Source organism: Rosa rugosa, chromosome 3 (assembly GCF_958449725.1).
Source record: "Rosa rugosa chromosome 3, drRosRugo1.1, whole genome shotgun sequence".
In the NCBI taxonomy this organism is placed as follows: domain Eukaryota; kingdom Viridiplantae; phylum Streptophyta; class Magnoliopsida; order Rosales; family Rosaceae; genus Rosa; species Rosa rugosa.
In genome coordinates this window covers 36,576,289-36,597,664 of record NC_084822.1, presented here as the reverse complement: position 1 = coordinate 36,597,664, position 21,376 = coordinate 36,576,289, and positions in this window count along the sequence as shown.

Here is a 21,376-nt window from a genome sequence, read left to right as displayed (position 1 = left end):
TCAATTTCTGTGAAAGGAAAATCACAGAAGATGATATGATCTACAAGACTCTTTCCACCTTTCCTACTTCAGCGCTTATACTAGCGAACCAGTATAGGCTGGAGTATGACAACAAAAGAATCACAACTTTCAATAAGTTGATCAGCCTATTGCAAGTGGCTGAGAGGCATAATGAGGTTCTCTTGAACAACAATGCCAGGCCTACTGGGACAAAGAAAATTCCTGAGGCTAATTATGGAAAAATGAAAGGTGGAAAGAACCCCAATGCAAAGGGGTTTGGACATGCTAATCCCTACCCACGTGGCAACAATGCACCACGTGAAAAGGGACGTGGGGGTCTTGGAAACAAGGGGCAAAAGGCACCTAAGAATCCTTCTGTCAAACAGGAAAGAGTTGACAATGAACCATGCTATAGGTGTGGAGTCATTGGGCATTGGTACAAGAACTGCCAAGCAAGCAACATAGTTGCAGCCACTTACAAGAGATATAGGGAGTCTAAAGAACAAGAGGCTCACTATATAGAAGAAGAAGGTCATGACCCAGATGTCAACCTCACTATTGCAGACTTCAATGGCAACAAGGAACTTGCTCCGTTAATGGATGCTTCAGACTTTGACTGATCTGCTTTATCTATTTATTTTCCAAAGACAGTTGTGAAGGCATAATGCCTCATTTTTAATTAGACTATTATTTGGTCTTGAAGTTTATTTCAATAATGGTTTGATGAATTAGATTTCTGAACATGACCTTGATTTGATTATCGTTGGCTTATTAATAAATTTTGAATTTTATTCTAAAGCACTGAATTTATTCAAATTTATTTACTACACATATTTACATGGTTCGAAATAGCACTATAAAGATGTAAAGCAATACATCTAGAAAAAAAATTATTAGAATGAAAAGATTATCATTCTACTAAAATCGAAATACTCTAAAGAATATGAGATATATTTTCGAATTATTTAATGAATACCTCATATTTACTTATAGGAATGAATCGAGGAGAACTTGAGTGCTTAGTGGATAGTGGGACTACCCACATCATATTAAGGAATAGGCAATTATTCATTGAATTAATAGCCTATAATTTCTCTGTGACTACGATGATTGGATCATCACAAGTAATAAAAGGGCGAGGAACTGCCAAATTTTTGCTGCCTAATGGCACAATATTTAAAGTCACAGATGCTCTATATGCACCAAGAGCTAATCGAACCTTGTTAAGTTTCAAAGATATTTGTGCCAACGGTTATCATGTAGAAACACACTGTGAGAATGGAACTGAATACCTTTATATTACCTCTAATGAATGTCGAAGGAAATGCATTTTAGAGAAACTTATGAGTCAATCTAGTGGACTGTACCTCACTACGATTTGGATCATTGAATCCTATGCTGCCACCAACAATGAAATGTGGGACACTGACTCATACAGGCTTTGGCATGACCGCCTAGGGCACCCCTGTCGTGACATGATGATCAGTATTTTAAAGAACTCACACGGGCATCCCTTCTTTCGAGTGAAAAATAAAATGGGACAAAAATCCGACACACTGCAAGGTGTCGGTCCTAGTTCTGCTCAAATGCAGCCATTGCCTTCTGAAGTACCAGAAGCACTACCTCCCTCCCATTATGCCTCATTGACTATTTCAAAGGCACATCACTCGGTTTGCAAAGCCTGCTCTTTAACAAAAACAGGATCGAGACCTTTCTATGCTAAAGACACAAAACAAAACATTCCATTCTTACAAAGGATAATAGAAGATATCTGTGGACCTATCCATCCAGAATGCGGACCATTCAAGTACTTTATGGTTTTGGTGGATGCTTCGACACGCTGGTCACATGTCGCTTTATTGTCCATAAGAAATGCTGCATTTGCAAAACTCCTAGCACAGATTATACACTTAAGAGCTCACCACCCTGATCACCCTATCAAGTCTATAAAGTTTGATAACGCTGGAGAGTTTACATCAAAAGTATTTGATGATTATTGCATGTCTATTGGGATCGATGTAGAGCATCCTGTACCCCATGTGCATACACAAAATGGTCTCGCAGAAGCCACTATCAAAAGGCTACAGATGGTGGCTAGGGCACTGGTTATGCGCACCAAGCTGCCTATATCTGCCTGGGGTTATGCAATATTGCACGCAGCTTTACTTATTCGTTTCAGACCCACTACTAGCCAACCATTTTATGCGTACCAGTTGGTAACTGGATATGTGCCTGACATTTCACACTTACGCATATTTGGTTGCGCAGTATATGTGCCTATTGCGCCCCCACAGCGCACCAAAATGGGTCCTCAGAGACGATTAAGTATTTATGTTCGATACGAATCCCCAACAATTATCCGCTACTTGGAACCCTTGACAGGCGATCTCTTTACTGCTAGATTTGCGGATTGTCACTTTGATGAGACAGTCTTCCCGTCGTTAGGGGGAGATAGGAAAAAGGATTTTCCAAGGGAACGACAGGAATTGTCGTGGTTTGTCCCCACTCTGTCTCATTTTGATCCCCGCACTTCACAATGTGAAAGTGAAGTGAAAAGAATAATCGATCTTCAAAACGTAGCAGATTCGATGCCTGATGCGTTTACTGATATCGCAAAAGTGACGAGATCACATGTACCAGCTGCAAATGTGCCTGCAAGGTTAGAAGTCCCCAACAAGGGGCACAGTGCCGCAGATAGAGGCACTGCAACCACACTTAGTGGAGGTGTGGTTAAGGTGGCTCCCCAAAGGAAGAGGGGGAGGCGGAGGCCACTTGGTTCAATTGACACTCACCCAAGGAAGAAGAGGGCGAGTAAGGCACAAACCGATCCATTAATCATCAATGTAGAGAATCCCTCTCATGAGATTGTCTCTGATTATAGTTATGTCCATGAATCAATACTGGAGGACGCTCCGATGTTTGAAATGATTCCATAGAACAAAGAAATCTCAATGAATTATGAGAGTGCGTATGAGTTGATAGAAAGATCTTCCATACACATTGATGATGTATTTGCATACACTGTTGCTCAAGAAATTATAGAGCACGATGATATCGAACCACGCTCTGTTGCAGAATGTCAACAAAGAGCAGATTGGCCTAAATGGAAAGAAGCAATCCAGGCAGGATTAGATTCTCTGGCAAAGAGACAGGTATATAGTTCGGTAGTGCTAACCCCACCAACTGTAAAGACTGTAGGACATAAATGGGTTTTTGTCAGAAAGCGTAATGAGAAGAATGAAGTCCTGAGGTACAAGGCTCGCCTTGTGGCGCAAGGTTTCTCACAACGCCCTGGAATTGATTACGAGGAGGCATACTCTCCCGTAATGGACGTTATAACGTTCCGCTACTTAGTTAGCTTGGTAGTTTCCGAAGGACTGGAAATGCAGCTCATGGATGTGGTTACTGCATATCTCTATGGGGATCTTGATTCAGAGATATATATGAAAGTGCCTGATGGCCTTACATTACCCAAGTCAAGTGACTCTAAACCACGGAGTGCTATTGCAATTAGGTTGAAACGCTCACTTTACGGATTGAAACAATCTAGACGGATGTGGTATACCCGTCTAAGTGACTACTTGATTGGGAAGGGATATAAGAACGATGAATTGTGCCCCTGCGTATTTATAAAGAAAACAAGTTCCGGATTTGCAATTGTAGCTGTATATGTCGATGATATAAACATAATAGGTACTCTTGATGAAATAAGAGAAACCGCGAGCTACTTGAAATCCGAATTTGAGATGAACGATCTTGGGAAAACTCGATTCTGTCTAGGCCTTGAACTAGAACACCGAGTTTGTGGAATACTAATCCACCAGTCTGCGTATGTCCAAAAGATGCTCATGCGATTTAACATGGACAAAGCTCATCCTGCTAGCACTCCCATGATCGGTTGAAGTTTGGATGCAAAGAAAGATCCATTTCGTCCAAAGGAAGATGATGAAGAGGTGTTGGGAGCTGAAATTCCCTATCTAAGTGCAATAGGCGCATTATTGTACTTAGCCCAATGTACTCGACCAGACATTGCATTCTCAGTGAACTTGTTAGCTAGATTTAGCTCAGCGCCAATGCAGCGTCACAGGAATGGTATCAAGAACATTTTTCGATACCTAAAAGGAACCATTGACTTGGGACTGTTCTTTCCCTACAGAGAGACAAGAGGGACCGCAGATGGAACTGCAATTCCTAAAGGAAATGTTGATGGCGAAAGCGCCACTCACTACACCGAAACGCCAAATGACGTTTTGGTTGGTTTTGCTGATGCTGGGTACCTCTCTGACCCACATAAAGGTCGTTCCCAAACAGGTTATGTATTTACCATTGGGAACACGGTGATATCTTGGAGATCAACCAAGCAAACCCTTGTGGCTACCTCCTCGAACCACTCAGAGATCATTGCTCTACATGAGGCGGTTCGTGAATGTGTATGGTTAAGAGCTATCATTACACATATTCGAGGGACTAGTGGTTTGAGTTCTACCACTGAAGAGCCTACTTGCATTTATGAAGATAATGCAGCTTGCATCGAACAGATGAAGCTAGGATATATCAAGGGTGATAATACAAAACACATATCGCCAAAGTTTTTCTACAATCAGCAACAACAGGCCCTCCTCAAGATTCAAGTGAATCAAGTAAGGTCTGAGGAGAATGTGGCAGATTTGTTCACCAAATCATTGCCTAAGGCCATATTTGAGAAACATGTGAAAAGCATAGGAATGCGAAGACTTTCCAAGCTCCCTTGATTAATGTAAGGATCAGGGGGAGGTGTAGACGTCAGGGGGAGTCTAACACACACATGTCATCCTTAAATGTAAAAGGTGCGTTGTGCTCTTTTCCTTCGACCAAGGTGTATTTTTTGTCCCACAGGGTTTTTATTGTTACTTGGCAAGGTTTTTAGTGAGGCAACAACTCATGCATCGTTTCGTCTTTGACTTGGCACAAGGGGGTGTGTTAAAGGAAAAGCACATTATGTGCCTTCGTCAAAGTAACTGATGGAGAGGGAATCAAGGAATTAGCGATTACCATCAATCAGCAAGGATTACAGATCAATCAGCATTTAATGTCATCATTGTAATTGATATTTCCGTTGTAATTATCTCCCTATATAAATGGACTATCAAATGAAATAAGTAGACCAATTCCAATTCCATTTTACTTTTACACAAATACATTAGTATTCAATTCCAAAATATTCTTTCCCTAGAAGCTAGAAAAAGAAGGAATAAAAAACGTTTAATTACAAAGAAACTAATTAAGAAAGAAAAAAAGACAAAAAAAGAGGCCACTATGTTTTGAACCTTGTGCTGCAAACAACAGCAAAATTATGTTACCGCTGCACTAGCACGGCCACATTGCTTAATGCAGGGGAAAGAAAAATATATACGGATACAACGTATATATGTAAAATTGAAAAAAAAAAAAAAAAAAAAAAAATTGGCGGAGGCCTACCAGGGAGTGGTGGCCTGAGGCGGCTGCCTCAAGGCCGCCCCTTGGCTGGACAGAACTGTTGCAGCAAGGGTGGTGGGGTGCGCACGGGGGGGGGGGGGGGGGGAAGTCGGTCTGCTGTAAAGGAGACGGAGGCCGGACGGGGCCGTTCTAGGGAAGAAGGAAATTTTATTTTTATTATTATTTTTTTGTTTATGGTGGCGGCAGAAAAAAAAAAAAAAAATTCTAGGGTTTGTTTTTTTTTTTTTTTTTTCTCGAAGCTAGGGTTTTTTTTTCTTTTGGCTATTGGCTCTGAGCGTGCTGATAACGTGTGAAAGTAAAATGAAATTGGAATTGGTCTACTTATTTCATTTCATAGTCCTTTTATATAGGGAGAGAATTACAACGGAACTATCAATTACAATGATGACATTAAATGATGATTGATCCGTAATCCTTGCTGATTGATGGTAATCGCTAATTCCTTGATTCCATCTTCGTCAGTCACTTTGAAGGCACATAATGTGCTTTTCCTTTAACATGATTGAAATAAGAAATTTATTTTATTTTATTTTATTTTTTTGATTGGGGGAGGTTAGCGTTAGAAAGTTAGCAACACACACACCCTTCGGGGGGTATCCCAGCAGAGCCGGACTAATCCCTTTCGAACGCCACGGGGCAATAAGCAACCATTAGCTGGACACCAAGGCCTCATGGGGATTCGAAAGCCAGACCTGGGGATTCCAGACTGGGACCTTCTACCACCCCACTATCCCTAGTGGTTGAAATTTATTTTATTTTGATGTTTGATTTTAACTTTATATTTTACAATCCATAATTATTTGTATAAATTTTTATATAATAAATTAGTAATATTGTTAACGGGGATTGAAACGGGTACAGGGACCTAATCCCCAATGGGGATGGGGACGGGGAATCCCCGATATCTTATTACGGGGATTGGGGCGGGTAAGGGGATGGATAATGAAGTCGAGTATGGGGATGGTAATTTAATCCCCTTACCCTACCCTCCCCATTGCCATCCCTAGTGCCTTCCCGGAACCTCCATCATTTTGACGGCCACAAACTTCTGCGCTCCCAATATAGTGTGATCATCAGAGTCCGGAATAGAAATCGGATTTGAGAGAGAGAGAGAGAGAGAGAGAGAGAGAGAGAGAGAGAGAGAGAGAGAGTGCAGATCATGGAGAGAGGAGCGAGAGACAGAGAGAGGGGCACATGTAATTAATTAATTAAGTCAACGGTAAAATTGTAATTTTACTTTAAACTGGATAAGTGGGAATAAAAATTTGTTGGTGGGGTAAGTGGGACAAATTTTGACTAATTTTAATACTTTGGGTCAAGGACCAAAAAAAAAATAATGAAAGCATCGGATGTCTCCGAAGGAACAAAAAATAATGAAAGCATATTACGTTAATTGTGTAACGCCATGCGATCTCTATCAAATGATAATACTTTATTAAGCAAATTGCACATTAGTTCATAATAGGATAATCAAGGATCAAACTAAGTGTGCTATTGATTTAGTGATGTCCTACATTCACCATGATAGATTGAAAAAACAAAAAAAATAAAGATATGAACAATCAAGGTCATGTGATCACCCCATTTTGTCCTGTTCTCAACTTGCTTAATTAGCTAATATCGCCATTTAATCACAACTCAAATAACTCATGCATCCAACCTCACCAAGTCGGCAGTCCATGTGCCCTAACTTTCTTCTAATTTAAGACTGATTGCGATTGAGATTTGCCATTTGCCAGGAAAATTTAATTGAGATGACATATGAATGAGTGGGAGTCTAATTGTAATTAATCGACATAGTTAACTTACATGCGTTGCATGTTTTTGTTTTTTATTATTAAAATGTAGTGAACAGAGAGAAAACAAAAGTTTCTATATTTACAACAAACTCTAAAATTATAGATTATCACTCTTGAAGAAGTTAATTATATTTATTTTTATAATTAATTATTTGATTATATTTGTGAAATTTTAAAACATTACTATATTTAATCATAGATAATAAATTATAGAGAATATGATAGAAAAATTATTAAAATTAGGGAAGAAAAATTATATGAATTTGAACTTTCAAGTTCATATACTTGCGCACTCATGCGGAGTTTAAAGCAGTCTTTGCTTCGCATGAGGCCAATACGATGGCTCATAAGCTAGCTAGTAAAGTATATAATACTATAATAGTGTTAGCCAAAATTGGTTTAGTTCTGAGGGATGTCATTATAAACGACTGTACTCGTTGATTTGTTTCAATGAAATCCAATTTCCAAAAAAAAAAAAAAAAAAACAAACAAACAAAGAGATTTTATAAAGAACCTATTGGAGATACTCTAAGAGCATATTTAGCAATAGAGATTGATCTGGGCCGCTGTGTGTACTTGATCAATGAGTTAGTTGTTAGAACATAGAACATATTAGCAACCTAATCTTGTTTAAATGAAATTCATATTTGAAGGTATGACATTGAGCCAATCGAATTAGGTGATCAAGCGGCGAAGAAAATACAGAAATGAGTTAAAATTAGAATAGTTGAATAAATAATATATACAAACTGACCTATTCTAGGGTTTCTCGAGGAACTTTTCTTCGACAAAATTTCCCAAATTTCAACTCAAGAATCATGGCAGATGCCATAGCAAGCCTAACTACTGCGTTCCAATTGTCAGATTCCACCCGGGTATATCTGGGATCGGCAGGAGCAGTGTCGCTTCATGATGACTATTGGTATTTGGTGGGGCGTTTGCTTGCTACGAAGGAGAAATTTCCCAGGTTCAAGGGGACCATTCCCATCATTTGGAGGATCAAGAATGGACTTACGTACCATTCGAGATGTTGGGAATCCCTATGTTTTTCAGTTTGATTGGGAAGCAGAAAGGAACCGGATCCTGCACGGTGGACCATGGTTCGATAGGAACACAATGCTGATTGTGAGAGAGTATGATGGGATCGGTGCACTGGAGGCTGTTCCTCTTCGATCTCTAGAAACCTAGGTGGCCGTCAAGGGATTGCCGCCAGCTTTGCTCAACAAGGTGGCTTTGGCTTTGGTTGGCTCCTCCATTGGACGAGTTATTAACTTTGATCAGACACCTCTAAGCCGTAAAGAGGAGGAGCAGAGTATAAGGCTCGAATTTGACGTGCGGCATAGGGTTAGGGTTTGGATAGTTTTTACCTTCTCTCCTACTATGGAACCAAAAATCGATCTTGTCTTTGAAAAGGTGAAAGGTTTCTGCAGGGAGTATGGGCTTTTTGAGCACGACATCACAGGCTGTGACAAACTGCTGGTGAAGGAATGTGAGGAATTTATGGTTGAACCGCCACCGGCGGTGCTGGCAGAACTCAATCTATTTTCACCCAGTTCGTCTCGGTGTTCTGGTGTTTTAAAGGTCGGCGGACAGACGTCGAAGGCTAGAGTAGCGTCTGCTGGGCATGGAAGCAATGCGGCGGTGGTTTGCGCTGTTGCAGGACGCGGTGATGATCGTGGTGTGCTGGGAGGCAAGGCGCCGGTCAAAGTGCATGCATCACTGGGCTCTAAGATGGTAGGTATTCCAATAATCTCGGAGCAAGTGATGGCTGGCCTAGGTGCTGGTTTTTTGAAAAATTGGGTGAGCCCCTTTTCTTCTCCACCTATCATCGAGGCTTTGAAGAATGTGGAATTGCCTTTGGTAGCTTAACCTTCTCCAACTGTTATAGAGGAGGATGTCACTATCCAGGAGTTGGTCTCCTTGTCTAGGAAGAAAAGGAAGGCAGTGGAGATCTCTGCTAGGACTGGAAAACGGTTCTTAACTCTTCCTAAACATGGCCTTCAGCTTGATGGTGATATAACTTTGGCTTTGAGACACAAGCAAGGGAAGTTCCTGATCTCTCCTAAAAAGAGGAAGATGGGAAGACCAAAAGGCAGTAAGAACAAATCCAAGTTAGTCCGGGATTTGACTCAGGATGTGAAATTCAAATGTCAGAAAAAATGGAAAAGTCATAGGAAGGTTTCTGAAGTTCAGAGTGCTGAAGACAGTGAAGAGGATGTGGGTAAGAGCACTAAGGTAGAAGTGGCTCAGATTGGGGAGGCTAGCTAGTCCCATGACTGAAGCCCTGGTTCTAATTGTGGGTGAAGTGGGTGATGGGTCACCTTCTTCCCTTGTTGCAGTTTGATTTTATTTTAAGGTCGCAAAGACTAGTTGCTATGTTGAATTTTTTATTGCTACTTCAGAGTTTCTAGGTTTTTGTTAGAATAAAAGTGCGTAACTTTAAAAGGTGGGTGTACTTGAGGTATGCTACTTCTTATTCTGCTTCTATAATAGGTTATTAGGGTACTCTGTAAACGGCTCTTTCTGACGACCCTTTGGGTGTGTCGTTTTGGTATTGGGATGACCTTTTTCGAAAAAAAAAAAAACTTATTTAACAATGCTGGCTATTTTTTAGTTAAATTTTAACTAAAGTAGCTAAAAAGTCATTTTGGCTAGACACTTTAGAAATACATATGCATCAGTTCTCTCTATTTTAACTAGATTTGAATTTATATTATCAATTGAATGAAGGAAAAAAAAAAGATTAAATGTATTTGTAAATTACATAGAGTGACTAAAAAGGAATATTTTTTATTAACAAAATAAAGAGCCACTTAGAAGTTTGGTGCAGCTGCTAAAATTAATAAAAAGTTAAGGGCTAAATACTGTTTAGTATCCTGTGATATAGGCTAAACATCGATTCAGTCCCTCGACTTTCAATTTCATCAAAAACACTCCCACAATATCATTTTCTCGTCCAATAGGTCCCTCCGTCTCAATTCCGTCAATTTCAGACGTTAAGTGCTGACATGACATTTCCAACTAATCAAAAGTGGGGCCCACACGAAAGTGAAATTCCCAAACTGACCCTAGCCAACAAAATATAGAAAAATCCAAAATAAATTCCAGACTTGAGGTTGTGGAGAGTTGGAGACTCAAACTCCCCCCAACACACATGGAAATGAAAGCCCCAACCACCAGACCACTTGCATGTTATTGATATATTGCAAACAAAAATAATATATTGTTTAAGGATATCTCTATTTGTGTTTAGCCCAAACTCTAGGTTACTTGACCTAGTGGTAATAGGGTTACATTAGAAGGATTTCGATTTCGATTCCTATTCAATGTAGATTTACTTTCCTTGTACGATTCAGATTCTATGCATTGTAATCCTCTATATAAAGAGGCCTCTATTATCAATGGGAATGCACAGCGAATTTCTCTCAATTTCTGATTCCCTAAAACACGTTATTAGCACGAAGCACTAACCCTGAAACCCTAATTTCGTAGCCCTCAAATTCCAACATCCACCGCCCCACATATTGAAGCCCTAGCCTCAAGGAACCCAGAACCGGCGGCGGAACCACCGGAACCGGCCAGAAACTGCCTGAACTGGCCGCCAGAATAGGCTGAACCGCTCGGGTTAGCCTCGCTCTGCTAGCCTCTCTACCAGAAGCCCCTGTACCTAGCCTGCATGCATCTGTCGAGCTCCTGTAGATATCTGTCGACAGAGCCTGCCCTAGGCCCCGCACAAGCCTGCGCGCGCCCCTGCGCCTGTTGCCCAGACCTGCCGAGCATCTACCTAGTGCCTGCGCGCACCTGCCGAGGAGCCTGCACGAGCCTGCGGACATCTGCCGAGAGCCTGCCGAGCACCTGCCGAGCGCCTGCCTACAGCCCCCTGCACAACCCTGCAAGCGCTGCGCAGCAGCCCTACAACAGCCCCGCAGCAGCCCCGTAGCAGCCCAGCAGCAGCTCCGGCCAGCGACCACCGTCGGCCACCACAGTTTTCCGGCCACCTCCGGCCACCAAATTTCAGGCGATTTTTCCGGCAAAGTTTTGACACCTTTTGAGGTATGTTTTCAAGGTTCTTTTAATTCCCGTTTTTGGAAGTTTTTTTTTTTGTTTTCCTCTTCCTTCTCGGGGACTTGCAACCTCTCTTGTTCTACCCCCCATTTCTTCTTCATAGAGGAGACCTAATTAAGCCGAATTGTGGGGGTTGGTGCTCACTCCAAGCTTGGAGCTTGTTGAGATCTCCAAACTTAGAGTTTGTAGAGAATTTATGATCGACCACTTGCATCATTGTTTCAATCTAATCCAATCCCTCTTGGAATCGAATTTCTTGGAAGCGACTACGCTCGGAAATTCCTAATTTCTTGGAAGCGACTACGCTCAGAAATTTTATATGTTTTCGTGGAAGCTTTTTCCGCTCCGAAACTAACCCTTTTCTTGTTCTCTTTCAGGATGAGTAACCTGAACAAATTGGACTTTGCTCCATTGGGAACAACTGGCTCTGAATATCACAGGTGGGTTCGTGATATCCGCCAGCATCTCAAGGCCAATGGAATCTTGAATACGATTCTCGAGCCTAGCCAGGACGTGCTAACTGTTGAGCAAGCTCAAGCTTTGGAAGCAAATAGAGCAGCCTTATAGGCAAATAAGGCGAAAGCCATCATCCTAATGACTCGTCATATGGATGATTCGCTCCAGTACGAGTGTATGAATGAAGAAGACCCCAGAAGGCTGTGGGTCTCACTCGAAGATAGATTTGGCAACGTCCGTGACTCCCTGCTTCCTAACCTAGAAGTGAGATGGCATAGCCTCCACTTCTGTGATTTCAAGTCAGTTCTTGACTACAACTCGGAAGCACTTCGCATTAAATCCTTAATGGAATTCTGTGGTAAAGAGATCACACATGCGATGTTGATTGAGAAGACTTTCTCTACTTTTCCCGTCTCTGCATTGATGGTTGCTAAGAACTATCGAATTGATGTTAATGCAAGACGAATCACAAGGTTTCATGAGCTCATTGGAGCTATGAATATCGCTGAAAAGCATGACAACATCCTTGTGAAGAACTATAATTCGAGATCCGTGAGAACAGAGCATATTTCGGAATCCAATTATAGTCGAGCCCCAAAGAGAGGGCGCCAAGAGCGAAACCCTAATCTTAGGGATACTTCTGGACGTTCTGATTCATATAATCGCTCTACTTGGGAAGGTAATCGCCAAAATAGGCGAACACGGGACCGAAGAGGTCAACGTGGAAAGAGAGTGGGAGGCAACGCCTCTGGCCATGTTGGTGGCGCCACCAACACTAAGAGCCATCTAAATGACGCTTTCAAAGCGCCTCAATCAATGGAGTTTGAGCAAAGAGATGTATGTTCTCAATGTGGAGTGTCTGATCATTGGGCACACATTTGTAGAGCTCGTGAAGAAATTGTCACCGCCTACAAAGCATATTGTGAAGCAAGAGAAGCTCACTATGTGGAACAAGAAGATCAAGAAGATGATCTAGAATGAAGGGTTGAAGACTACAAATCTGGTTGGGATCGATAGATCGCCAATTCTGTTTAAGTCTTTATTTTTCCAAGAAATGTAATAAGCAATTGCCATATACTTTGTAGTAAATGCCATTGGTTTAATTTTTCTTCACATAGGCTCATCCAAAATGAGTGTGATGTCTATTAAGGTTTTGAGATAAGTGGTACTTCAGCGAGCTTTGCTCCACCGACATCTCTCTACTCACCTGGTCATATTTATTTTGGAGTTACCGAAAGAAGTCAAACGACTACCTTTGTTTTGCATTAGCTAGCATTTGGATTAGATTCTCCTAATGGTTAAGAGACAATGATGTACTCCGTTGGCTTATGAATAAAATTCCGAGTTCTTTTCATTATGACTCAATTTTGATTCTGAGCATATTACTTTGTGACTACGATGGCTGGGCCATCAATATTAATTCAAGGACATGGAATAGCCCAAGTTCCCATTGCCAAATGGCACCTTGATTACTGTCACAGAAACTCTCTAGGCTCTTAGGGCAAATTGCCCTATGAATAGCCAACGGATTCCATGCGAAAACGCATGTAGAGAACGGAGATGAGTTACTTTGCAATACCTCTAACGATTGCGAACAAAGTCGCATCTTAGAGAAGTTTATGTGTCTCTCTAGTGGACTCTATGTCACTATTCGAGCTATTAAATCCAATAAAGCTATGAGAGAATATCTCTTGGATTTAGACACATATTGGCTTTGTCACGACATGATAGATCATCCTAGTCATGACATGATGATCCGTCTACTGAAGACTTCACACGGACATCCATCCTTTTGAGCAAAACGAAGCAAAAATCTAATGACGCCATAAAAGGCGCCAACCATGAGCATAACGCCATGATTGTTCCTCCTAGTGGCCATGACGCCATACATGCTAATTTCCATGGCTCCATCGCCATGATGGGAGATGTAGTCACACATTTTGCTTCTAATAGCGCTACAGACGCTCAGGCCCAACCAAAATCCTCATTGGTTGCTTCTAAGGCCTGTCGCTCATTTTGCAAAGCCAGTTCCTTCGGAAAACTAGGACTGAGACCGTCCTACGCAAAGGATATGAATATACTCATTCTGTTCTTACATCAAATCCATGGGGATTCTATGGACTGATTCAACCAACTTGCGGACGTTTAAATATCTCATGATGTTGGTTGACACGCAAACACGCTGGTCACGTGTTGTGCCATTGTCCACTTGTAATGCTGCTTATGCTACACTCCTAGCACATATCATATGACAACGGGCTCACTCCCCGAATCATCATATTCAGTCAATTGGATTTGACTATGCTGGAGAGTTTACATCAAAGACTTTCGATGGTTATTGCATTGGGACTGATATTGGACATCATATTCCCATGTAAACACTCAATTGGTCTCGCGGAAACGACTACGATGATAGTCCGGACATTGGTAATGCGCACCACTCTCCTTATATCCGCTTGAGGTGATGCAATATCGCATGCAGCTATGCTAATTAGTCTACGACTTACCGCCACTCAATGTACCTCTGCGTTACAGCTAGTGACTGGGTACAAGTATTTTGTACTTACACACATTTGAGTGAGTCATTTATGTGCCCATTACGCCGCCACAGCGCACTATGATAGGTCCTTACAGACGAATGGGCAACTCAGTTGGATTTGAGACTCCAACAATCGTCCGCCACTTAATGCCCTTGCAAGGCGATCTCCTTACCGCTAGGTTTGCAGATGTCACTTTGATGAAACAGTCTTCCCGTCGTTAGGGGGAGATAAGAACACAGATGTTCAGCAGGAACGACATAAATTGTCGTGGTCTGTCCCCACTATGTCTCATCTTGATCCCTATTAAAGTGACGAGATCACACAAATATACTGCAAACATGCCTGCAAGGAAGGACGTCCCTACGAGAGGACGTAGCGCCACCCTACACGGAGGTAGGCATGGCGCCAACGCCAAAAAGAGTGGCACTCTGGCGTTACAGGCCATGGCCCCAGCTAGGATGCGTGGGAGGCCCGTGGGTTCGAAGGATACCTTGGCACAAACCAATCCTTGGATCATCGACACTCAAAATCCGTCTCATGAGTATCTTCCGGGTTATGGTTATCGTTGGGGGACGCCTCAACGTCAGAACCTATTCCTGAGAATATAGAGCTCTATGAAAATTACACTAGTGTACATGAAACGTGGGATAGAAACTCCATCATAATAGATGATGTAGTTGCGCATGAGTTTGTTGAGTCTGATGATATCGAACCACGCTCCGTTGATGAATGAATGCCAACGTAGAGAAATTTGGCCTAAATGGAAAGATGTGATCCAGGTTAAGATGGATTCTCTAACGAAGAGGAAGGTTTTCGAGCTAGTGATGCCAACACCTCCTAACATAAAACCTATTGACTAATGGGTCTTCGTTAGAAAGCGTGATGAGAAAAATAGATGGCAATCTCGCCTTATGGCGCAAGGCTTCTCACAAAACGCCTTGGAATCGACTACGATGAGACATATTCTCTCGTAATGGATGTCATTGCACTCCTTGTCAGTTTGGTAGTTTCCAAATAACTGAACATGCAGCTTACAAATGTGGTCACTACGTATCTCTATGAGGATCTAGATACGGAATATACATGAAGGTTCATGGTAAACTTCATCTACCCAAGTCAAGTGGCTCTAGACCACGGAGCGCGTTTACAATAAGATTGAAACACTCACTAAAGTGACTACTTGATTGGGAAGGAATATGCCCACGCGTTTCCATAACAAGTTTCGGATTCTATCGCGGTTCATGTTGGACATGATCTTCATTAGAAGCCCTTAAAGAGTTAAGGGAAACCGCTGAACACTTGAAATCCGAGTTTGAGATGAAGGATTTTGGGAGAACACGATTATGTCTCGGTTTGGAACTTGAGCATCGTGTTGATAGATGCTTAGGCATTTTGACAAGGTCAAACCTTCAAGCACCCCCATGATCGTTCGTAGTCTTGATCCTGAAAAGGATCCTCTTCGTTCGAAGGATGATAATGAAGATGTGCTAGAGGCAGGAGTGCCTTACTTGAGTACAATAGGCGCATTATTGTACCTAGCTAAATGCACAAGATCGGACATCTCGTTTACAATGAACTTGTTAGCTAGATATATCTCTGCGCCAACGCGACGCCATTTGATTGGTGTAAAAGATATCTTTCGATACTTGAGATGTATGATTGATATGGGCTTGTTCTAGCCCTACAAAGAGATGATGGATTCGGACACATCACACACCAGGAACGCCGCCAACACTGGCCTGCGTCCACTATCCCCATCCCAAAACAACATGTGTTTTGGAAGGTTTTGCTGATGTTGGGTATCTCTCTGACCCATACAAAGGTCATTCCCAAGATGGTTAAGTGTTCACCATGGGAAAAGACCGTGATATCTTGGAGGTCTACAGAGCAGACCCTAGTCGCTATATCATCGAACAATGCAGAGATCATTGCTCTTCACGAAATGGTTCGTGAATGTATATGGATTGGATCCATAATTACGCATGTTCTAACAATTGTGGTTTGAAGTCTACCACAGATGAGCCTACGAGCATTTAGGATAATGCTGCTTGTTTTGAACAAATGAGGCAAGGCTACATCAAAAGCGATAACACCAAGCATAATCAGCAACAACAGACTCTCCTCGAGATCAAAGTGAACTAGGTTCAATCTGAGGACAGTGTGGCAGACTTACTCACTAAGTCATTGCCTAAATTCCACTTTCGAGAGACATGTTGGTAGCATCGTTTGCGGAAGTTACCCGAACTCCCATGATCGTAGTCATCAGGGGGAGATGCAGACATCAGGGGGAGATGTCTACATGTATGGTCTCTAAACGTGAAGGGTGTGTTGTGCTCTTTTTCCCCTTCGACCGAGGTTATTTTTGTCCCACTGGGTTTTTGTTACTCGGCAAGGTTTTTAACGAGGCAACGAGAGAAGCACCGCGTTTGGACAACACAAGGGGGAGTGTTTAAGGATATCTCTATTTGTGTTTAGCCCAAACTCTAGGTTACTTGACCTAGTGGTAATAGGGTTACATTAGAAGGATTTCGATTCCTATTCAATGTAGATTTACTTTCCTTGTACGATTCAGATTCTATGCATTGTAATCCTCCATATAAAGAGGCCCCTATTATCAATGAGAATGCACAGCGAATTTCTCTCAATTTATGATTCCCTAAAACATATATCTAATAATAGTTTTTTTTTTAAAAAAAAAAACACTTTGTCGTCCTTCTCCACCCACCTCTCTCCTCCTCTCCTCTTCTTCTTCCTCTTCCGCCATTGAAGCAAAAATAAGCTCCTCCCTTGCTCCTCATATAAATAACTCCTCCATTGCATTCAATAAATTTCCAACACAATGCAAAGAATCAAGCTTTAACACACACAACATCATATATATAGAGAATGATCTTAGCTAAACAATACCAATCAAGTTATCAACTTTATTGAAGAAAACAGAAATGAATAGAGAGAGAGAGAGAGAGAGAGAGAGAGAGAGAATTAAGGGAGCTTCTTGGCAGTTCGAGGCCGGACCACGAACTGAACGGAGGGGGAGGACAGGGAGAGAGAGAATTAAGGGAGCTTCTTAGCGGTTCGAGGCCGGACCACGAACTGAACGGAGGGGGAGGACAAGTTTCGAAAATCGGAGCACAACCCAGAAAGATGTTCAGTCCTTGAAGCATAACCCAAAAAGGGTTTGGATGTGAGAGACGAAGAAGCCATTGAATTGAGCTCACAAAATCTCAGCTCAATGAGGAGCAAAGGAGGAGCTTTTTCTTCTTGGGGTTAAATTTCAATTCTTGTTTTTTGCTTCAATTCTTGTTTAAAATCTTTTTCATGGCTGAAGAGGAAGAAGAAGAGGAGCAGAGGAGAGAGGTGGATGGAGAAGGACGATGACAGTGCTTTTTAAAAAAAAAAAACTAGAAATATGTTATTTTTGTTTGCAATATATCAATAATATGCAAGTGGTTTGGTGGTTGGGGCTTTCGTTTGTATATATGTTGGGGGGAGTTCGAGTCTCCCCAACCTCATATCCAGAATTTATTTTGGATTTTTCCATTTTCTGTTGGCCAGGGTGTCACGCCCCGAATTTTGAATAAAGAAAATTCAAATCCGAAACGCGAGAACAAACACAAGAAAACACACATAGAAATTTTTTCATTTAAACTAAGCAACAAACAAACTGAACTCACAATGTCAATACCGACTCGTTCTTTAGAGTCACATATTACATTACAGATAGTTTACAAATCAAACTGAATGGCAATTCAATAAGTAAACACACCCACCACAACTCACTACCCAGCGGAAGACTTAAAACTAAGAGCACCCTTCCACGTCCACGCCATCGAACGTACATCTCAGCTTTGATAATGATCACTCGATATTCAAACCTGCACAATAACCCCTACACCATAGAATAGTGCACCGGGAATGTAAACAACAAACCCGGTAAGCCTTTCAGCCCGTATGAGTAAACTCAAATAAAGTGACTCACGTCACCGCATGCTTATAATCTCTCAATTCGTGAGATGAATTAAAGCAACAATATTTAAGATCACAAACACAACCAAACATACAATCACACAAGATAACAATTAGTAATCCCTGCATCGAAAGTTTAGTTCAGGAGATCACCAAAGTCACCCAATTCAAATTATAGTAATCCATGCGTCGAATTTTAGTTCAGGAGATTACAATTAAAGAAAACAATAGAAATCATATAAATCCCTGCATAGAGTTTAGTTCAGGAATTTACATTAAAACAAACAATACAAAAAGCGGTAATCCCTGCATATAACTTAGTTCAGGAGATTACATGAAAACAAACAAAAAAATTCATAGTAATCCCTGCATAGAAACTTAGTTCAGGAGATTACCTAAAATTCAACAATAGAATTCATAGAAATCCAAATCTCACGTAAACACAAACGAAAAACCCCAAAAACCTTCCATGAACTACGACAGACTTGAGCTCAACTGAATCGTAACCTGTCACCTCTGCCGAGGTTCAACCTTATGACCAAACTTCAGACCCTTCGGTCCTCAGAATAGAAATTCAGGTTACCACTGTAACCTTCAAACTTCAAACCCTTCGGTCATCAGAATAGAAATCCAGGTTACCACTGTAACCTTCAAACTTCAGACCTTTCGGTCCTTAGAAAAGAAATCCAGGTTACCACTGTAACCTTCAAACTTCGGACCACTTGGCCCTCAGAATAGAAATCCAGGTTACCACTGTAACCTTCAAACTTCGTAACCCCCTAAAACGTGCACTTCGAATAATTATTCGTCTGAAAATAATTCCACTCCACCCTCGAACCACGAAATCGTACAAACGAACACTTTATTAATCCCAGGAAACATTTAGGAATTAATAACAAATTTCCGAGGCCTTACACATGGTCAGTTTGGGAATTTCACTTCCGTGTGGGCCCCACTTTTGATGAGTTGGAAATGCCATGTCAGCACTTAACGTCTGAAATTGACAGAATTGAGTCGGAGGGACCTATTGGACGAGAAGATGATATTGTGGGGGTGTTTTTGATGAAATTGAAAGTCGAGGGACTGAATCGATGTTTAGCCCATACCACAAGGTACAAAACAATATTTAGCCCAAAAGTTAAATATGCTCTCCAAAATAGCTAAAGAGCCGAGATAAGATGTTCTAATACCTCACTAAATTAAATGGTACTAGACTGTGTTTCATATTTTAGTTTTTCTTCTTCATCTTTATTTATTTATTTTTTTTTTTTCAGCCTAATTTAGCCCTAAGAAACTAAGAGAGCAAACCTAAAGGTCCCAAGAATCTAGAGTAAAAAGAGTTATTTTGCTTTTCTACAATTTATCAAATGCCCAACATTAATAATGGCAACGTTATTAATACTCTCAAAACATCAATCAACAGTACTATTGTGATTTTATTTTGGAATGTCAATTAGTAACTTAAGAGCGTAAAACGATTGCTTAGCAAAATATTACGAAAAGATATCTTAGCTTACCTATAATGACATATTTGGAGAACTCGGGAAATATGGATCCAAGGTTCCGAGTAAATCAGTTTCTGATTTTCGTTGAACAATACTCTGTAAATTGTTAAAAGTATAAAATGTTCAACTGAAATTACTTAGGAAGAAGCATACTTTTATGTATTGTCAAGTTTTGCTGACTTAGCCTCTCTGCTAGGGTTTACTTGTTGGCCTCCCGTCTTCAACAAATTTCCCAAAACTATGGCTCTTGCCACAATCGATCCTTCCTCTGGCGTCTTCTGTGTTGTCCTGGGGCGCGCTTCTGAATGCTTTTCTTCTTCCTATGCTCGTTGTTTACGGCTTTGGTGGAGGACTATTAGATCCGGGTTTGGATCTAATTCTGCTTCCTTATGTGTTGGGTGAAGGAGGTACTACGAATAGCAGAATCGATCCTTGGACATGGAGAGGGTTTTTGCCCTCTGATGGTAGCGTTAGCAGTGGTGCACAAACCTGGTCGTCCAGCTCAAAATCTTTAGGTCGGTGAGGACTGGTCGTGGTGAATCTGATGCGTCTCAATGGATCCCGTTTGGGGCGTTTTGGTCTGATTGATTTTAGAGATGAGGGCAGCAATCGACGGATGGTGAAGGATGGGGATCTGGCTTGATCTGCTCTTCTAGGCGACGCCGATGGCTGGGGTAGGAATCGGCCTGATCATGATGGTCTAGCAGTGACTCTGTGCAGGAGCCTTGCAACGGTGAGGCAAGTTAGAGGTGGTGGTGGGTACCCTTAGCCGTCCTTAGGGTGTCCTTCGTAAGTGCCATGTCCGCTAGGCCTTTATGGGCTAACTGGTGGGCCTACTGGGCTTGTTTAATTTTGGAGGGGATGGAAGGTGACTTGTCATCTTCCATTCCCAGCATTTTTTTTTTTTTTTTTATCAGGTTGCAAAGATAAAATTCTCTGAGGATCATTTTACTTATTTAACTTCGGAGGATTTTGATCTTTTTTTGGAATAATGGTGCGTGGATTTCCTAAAAGGTGGGTGTACTAGGGGTTTCCCGGGTCTTTGTAATACCCCGGAAATTCATTATTAATTTATGATGATTTTCCGGAATTTATTAAGTTGATTGTTGGGACGATTTCGTGGTTCAAGGGTGGAGCGAAAGTGTTTCGGACGAATAATTATTCGAAACGTTTTATTTTCAAGGGGTCAAAGGGTTGAATTTTTATTTGTTGGGTTTCTCCGAAAACTTCCTTCGCTAAAGTTGTAGAGCGCGTCGATATGAGTTCGTGGATATGTGGAATGCGAAAATCGGAGTTCGTATGAATTAGTTACGAATTTTGGAAGAAATTTCCATTTTAGTATAAAGCTTCCATTTTTGGAAACTTTCCAAAAATATCCCATTTTCCAGAAAGGGAAACTCGGTTTCTCTCTCCCTTTTCCCGAGCCCAACCACCCCGCCACCTTCGCCGGCTTCGTTCTCCTCCGTCTGGCCACCATAGGACGTCAACCAAAGTAGGTTTTGCTCACCTTGCTTCCCTCGACAAGTCTGTGGAAGGATTGAAGTGAAATTCGAGCTGTGGAAGGAGAAAT